The sequence below is a fragment of the Mesoplodon densirostris genome, chromosome 18 (assembly GCF_025265405.1).
Source record: "Mesoplodon densirostris isolate mMesDen1 chromosome 18, mMesDen1 primary haplotype, whole genome shotgun sequence".
NCBI lineage: Eukaryota > Metazoa > Chordata > Mammalia > Artiodactyla > Ziphiidae > Mesoplodon > Mesoplodon densirostris.
In genome coordinates, this window is record NC_082678.1 from 8792273 (window position 1) to 8798495 (window position 6223).

Consider the following 6223-nt stretch of genomic DNA (forward strand, 5'->3'; position numbering starts at 1 on the left):
CTCTTTTTAAAAAAAATTTATTTATTTTTGGCTGCGTTGGGTCTTTGTTGCTGCACGCGGAGTTTCTCTAGTTGCGGGGAGCGGGGGCTACTCTTCGTTGCAGTGCATGGGCTTCTCATTGCAGTGGCTTCTCCTGCCGTGGAGCACGGGCTCTAGGCGTGCGGGCTTCAGTAGTTGTGGCACACAGGCTTAGTTGCTCCGCAGCATGTGGGATCCTCCCGGACCAGGGCTCGAACCTGTGTCCCCCACATTGGCAGGCGGATTCTTAACCACTGCGCCACCAGGGAAGTCCCTGGATGGGTCTTAGTTGAGGCATGCAGGATCTTTGTTGCCGTGTACAGGATCTTTGTTGTGGCATGTGGGGTCTTTAGTTGCGGCATGTGGGATCTTTAGTTGTGGCATGTGAACTCTTAGTTGCGGCATGTGGGATCTAGTTCCCTGACCAGGGATTGAACCTGGGCCCCTGCATTGGAAGCATGGAGTCTTAGCCACTGGACCACCAGGGAAGTCCCTGGGTTGGCTTGCTTTATAACTGTTAAACATTTAGATGAATTGTAAGTGGGCTCCAGTTGACTTCTTGTCCTGGACCCACAAGCGTCAGGAGTGGGGCTGGGGTTAATTTCCTCCTCTGTGGCCCCTGGGGCACACAGAACCCCCCTCACACCCCCCACTCTCAGCTGTGAGCTCTTCTGAGTCAGGCCCAGTGTTAATTCTTCTCTCTTCCCCGGTGCCTGGCAGGCTGTGGGCTCACCAGACAGGCTGTTGGCTCACCAGAGATTGTTATCGAGTAAAGCGGTTCAGCTGCTTGCCCAAGGCCTTGCCCTGATCTTGGCTTTCATCACAGTGACCTCTGGGTCAGTGGACTGGCTGAGAGGGAGACCTTTGAAAACCAGCTGTCCCTGGACTGGGAGACATGGTAGGGAAAGCAGGGCCCCCAAACCTGGATTCTTGTCTCTGCTCTTGACCTTGAACAAGTCACATAATCTCTCTGAGCCCTAGTCCCCTCATCTGTAAAAAAATGGGGGTAATAACACCAACCTTAGCATGTTACCATGAGAATCAAACTAAACTAAATAAGACCTTTTCACAGACACTGTGCCTGTATGCAGCAGGTCTTCCATAAATGTCCCTCAGTCAGCATTCATTAAACAATTATTGTGTGCCAGGCAAAAGGCTTTGTTCCCCATCATAGGTGAGGTGACCTCTAGCCTGGAGGGTGGGTCTGGGTGCTCCCTGCGGCTCCCTCAGGCCACCCTCGCCTCTCAGCTCGGCAGCTCTGGGCACCTGTGTGACCCACTTCATTTGGCCACTGGTCGAATGGGGCCCCATCTGCCCTGGTTTGTGTGGACTTCAGGGCCCTGCATGAAAGACCACGTTTTTCACTTCTGGCTGGGCTAGCAGAGATGGTTGAGACAGACCAACTGACAGACAGACCTATGACGGCTGTGGTTTGTGGCCTCTCGGCTCAGCCAGACAGCTTGGAGCTTGAGAGGTGAGCAAATGCCTCCTTGGCAGACTATTTCGAAGGTTAAGACGTTGATCTGAGATTAAGATTTATTGTTAACTGACAAGCCCATCCCCGCCTCCCTCAGCTGTCCTTTCAGGGGCACTGTGAAAGTGAGAGGGCCAACCTGAGTCTGCATCCCGGCTGTGCCATTTTCTACTAGGTGACTTGGGCTCCCTCACCATTAGCAGCCTCAGTGGCCTCATTAGGAAAATGGGACCAGAATAATCCCCAACTCACAGGGTTGTTGTTTGTAACTCATCCTTTGGGTCTTCCCTTCCCAGACTCAGTGGTTACCTTCAAACTCAAGTCTTTCACACTTTCTCCTCTCCTCTGACCTCAAGACTGACTAATGAGGACTTCCCTGGTGGCACAGTGGTTAAGAATCTGCCTGCCAGTACAGGGGACACAGGTTTGAGCCCTGGTCCGGGAAGATCCCACATGCCGCGGAGCAACTAGGCCCGTGAGCCACAACTACTGAGCCTGCGCTCTAGAGCCCATGAGCCACAACTACTGAGCCCATGTGCCACAATTACTGAAGCCCGTGCGCTCTAGCTCTCATGCTCCACAACAAAGACAAGCCACCACAATGAGAAGCCCGTGCACCGCAATGAAGAGTAGCCCCTGCTCACGCAGCTAGAGAAAGTCCGCGCGCAGCAATGAACACCCAACGCAGCCAAAAAAAAAAAAAGACTGACTACTGCCAAGTTTGTTTTACAGAACCTCCCCAAATATTCTAGATAATTTCTAATTTCTTGTATGAGTTCTTCAACGCATAATTATTTAGAAGTGCATTGACATTTTCAAATTCATGGGGCTGCCTTTGATTTTTTTTTTTTTTTTTTTTTTTTGCAGTACGCGGGCCTCTCACTGTTGTGGCCTATCCCGTTGCAGAGCACAGGCTCTGAACGCGCCCATGGCTCACGGGCGCAGCTGCTCTGCGGCACGTGGGATCTTCCCGGACTGGGGCACGAACCCGTGTCCCCTGCATCAGCAGGCGGACTCCCAACCACTGCGCCACCAGGGAAGCCCTGCCTTTGATTATTGATTTCCTTTCTTTTGGCCGCCATGGCTTATGGCATCTTAGTTCCCCCACCAGGAATTGAACCTGGGCCCCCTGCAGTGGAAGCAGGGAGTCCTAACAACTGGACCACCAGGGAATTCCCAATTGATTTCTAATTTAATTATATTGCTGTCAGATAATGAGGTCTGAATGATTTTTTTGAATTAGTGGAGACTTGCCTTATGATCTGATCTGTGGTCACTTTTGTAAATGTGTGACTGAAATCAACAGTGTGTTCTCCAGTAGTCAACTAGAGTATTCAAAATATTCAATTAGGGACTTCCCTGGTGGCTCAGTGGTTGGGAGTCTGCCTGCTGATGCAGGGGACACGGGTTCGAGCCTTGATCTGGGAAGATCCCACATGCCGCGGAGCAACTAAGCCCACGTGCCACAGCTACTGAGCCTGCGCTCTAGAGCCGGTGAGCCACAACTACTGAAGCCTGCACACCTAGAGCCCGTGCTCTGCAACAAGGGAAGATACCACAATGAGAAGGCCATGCACTGCAATAAAGAGTAGCCCCTGCTCGCTGCAACTAGAGAAAGCCCGCGTGCAGAAATGAAGACCCAACGCAGCCAAAATAAAGAAAGAAAAAAAAAAAGAAATGCATTGAGAAGTCTTGCTCCCACCTCTGCCTTGTCCACCCTGTTTCCCCAGAACCTTATAGGTTACCACTTTTATTACCTTCCCTACGTAAATTCAAGCAAATGCAAACATTTATTCTTATTTCCACCTCTCTTTCTTATACAAAAGTTAACAAGCTATATATACTGTTCTGCACCATATTTTTGCTTCAAAATATATCCTGAGGATCTTTCCATATCAGTCATTCTCTTTTTTTTTTTTTTTTTTTTTTTTTTTTTTTTACAGCGGCATAGTTTTCCACTGGGGGGATATACCATTTTACCACAGTTTATTAAACCCTTCACCATCCAGTATAGTAGCCACATGTGGCTATTTACACTGAAAATTGCAATTAAGTAAAATTTGAAATTCATTTCCTCAGTTGCACTTAGTAGCTACATGTAGCTAGTAGCTACCATATTGTACAGCACAGAGAACATTTCCATCATCGCAGAAAGTTCTCTTGAGTTGCTGGTTGAACTGATCCCCTATAGCTGAACATCTGGCTTACTTCCAGTCTTTAAGAGCTGAGGGATGATGAGTCCCATCCCTGGGATGCAAGAGAGCTAAGTGAGAACTGCCTAGGGAATGCTGGACCTTCAACCTCAGATCTCAAAATCTTGGAGACTCCTGCAAGAGAAGCACTTTTATTTGGCTTTTTTTGGTCACACAGTGTGGCTTGAGGGATCTTAGTTCCCTGACCAGGGATCGAACCTGTGACCCCTGCAATGGAAGCACAGAGTCCTAACCACTGGACCGCCAGGGAATTCTCAAGATGAGGGCTTTTGGGTTTGAAGCACAGGCTTGACCAGGGCCTGGAAACAAGAGTGACCCTTAAGGACAGGCTTCATGCTTAACCCTAACCCTCTACTTCCCTCTCCAGTCCTACCAAAATGCAGTCCTATTTTCTTTCATTTAATATTTAAGTCCTGTGCTGGGGAGACAGGTTCAGAAAAGACAGTCTCTGTCTTGAAGAAAGAGAAAGATCATCACCTGCCTTGTGACAAAGACTTTCAAAGAGGCCTCATCAAAAACCAAAAGGCTTAGGGGGCTTCCCTGGTGGCGCAGTAGTTGAGAGTCCGCCTGCCGATGCAGGGGACATGAGTTCGAGCCCTGGTCTGGGAAGATCCCACATGCCGCGGAGCGGTTAGGCCCGTGAGCCATGGCCGCTGAGTCTGCGCGTCCGGAGCCTGTGCTCCGCAACGGGAGAGGCCACAACAGTGAGAGGCCCACGTACCGCAAAAAAAAAAAAAAAAAAAAAAAAAAAAAAAACCAAAAGGCCTGAAAATATCCTTTGTTAGTTAGGATGGTTGAAACAGGTGATCTCATCCATTGCTGGAGGTTGCAAATTGGTGCAACTTTTTGGAAGTCAATTCCAAATCTATCCAAATTCCAGTGAAAATCTATCTGAAATTTAAAAGCACATAACCTTTGACCCAGCAATGTCATATTTATAAATTTGTCTTACAGATAGACACATAAGTGCAAAACAATTATATGTACCAAGATATTTCCTGAAGGAACCATTGTTTATAGTAACAAAAGGCTGACATGCCCTAAATATCCACTAGGTAGAGAATAGCAAAATAAATTGGGACACAAGCAACCTAAGTGTCCATCGACAGATGAATGCATAAAGAAGATGTGGCACATATATACAATGGAATATTACTCAGCCATAAAAAGAAACAAAATTGAGTTATTTGTAGTGAGGTGGATGGACCTAGAGTCTGTCATACGGAGTGAAGTAAGTCAGAAAGAGAAAAACAAATACCGTATGCTAACACATATATATGGAATCTAAAAGAAAAAGGTTCTGATGAATCTAGGGGCAGGATAGGAATAAAGACGCAGACGTAGAGAATGGACTTGAGGACACGGGGAGGGGGAAGGGTAAGCTGGGATGAAGTGAGAGAGTGGCATGGACATATATACACTACCAAATGTAAAATAGATAGCTAGTGGGAAGCAGCCACATAACACAGGGAGATCATCTCGGTGCTTTGTGACCCCCTAGAGGGGTGGGAGGGAGTTGCAAGAGGGAAGAGATATGGGGATGTATGCAAATGTATAGCTGATTCACTTTGTTATACAGCAGAAGCTAACACAACATTGTAAAGCAACTATACTCCAATAAATATGTTAAAAAATTATTGAAAAATAATAAATTGTGACACATTCCATATGCTGGAAGACTATATAGATTTTGTGGAGGCAGATATATTATTAAGTGAAAATAGCAAGGTGTCAAGCAGTGTGGAATGTGTGCTATCATTTGTGTCAAACACACACACACACATACACAAACATACTGTTTGTATATATCCAAAATATCTCTGGAAAGATACATTAAAATTGTCTTTCTTTTAAACTGTACACATGTATTACCTTAAAAAAAAATGAGGCACCAACTGAGTAACGGTGAGCAGGGATGGGGAGGGAGGAGATTCCTGGGGAAACCTGCTCAGTCACCTGAGCTCCGAGTGTGCCCAGTGACTGCACAATCATTCCATCGGAGGTGACAAGGCGACAACAATTCAGAAATGTCACCCATGCTGTGACTCCATCTCTATCACCTCTGGAGGCCTCGCCCTGTCTTGGCTGTCATACCGCCTATGCCCAGCAGGGGGAAGCACAGACCCACCAAAGTATTGGTCCCAAACTTCAAGCATCCTTTCTAGGATTTCCTCCTCTGTGGACCACGATTGGAAAGACACTTCCTGCCAAGCCAACCAAATCTATTAGGTAATAATTGATTAAAATTCCCCCCCACCACCTTTTTTTGTACCTTACAGTTCTGATCAGCATGAGAGAGAGATAATGTAGGCTTGTTGGGCTGATCATTTTCCACACAACAGGTCCTACTTAGCCCAGGCTTATTTCCATCAGGCCTTGGGTGGGCAGTGGTTGGCAATGGCCTGAGCAACCCCAGGGACCGAGGGTGCAGGCTGGCAACTATTAAGTCATTAGAGGCTCCCCACCCCACTGGGATTATCAGCTGTGGGGCACAACTCCCACTCTTGTCCTACCCATT

General features: G+C 47.4%; 1 non-coding gene across 1 annotated transcript; it reads right to left on the reverse strand.

The window, feature by feature from the left end:
* Positions 1-434: 434 nt before the first annotated feature.
* TRNAW-CCA (transfer RNA tryptophan (anticodon CCA)) lies at positions 435-506 on the reverse strand. Its single transcript has one exon. It is a non-coding gene; the product is annotated as a tRNA-Trp (tRNA).
* Positions 507-6223: the final 5717 nt, after the last annotated feature.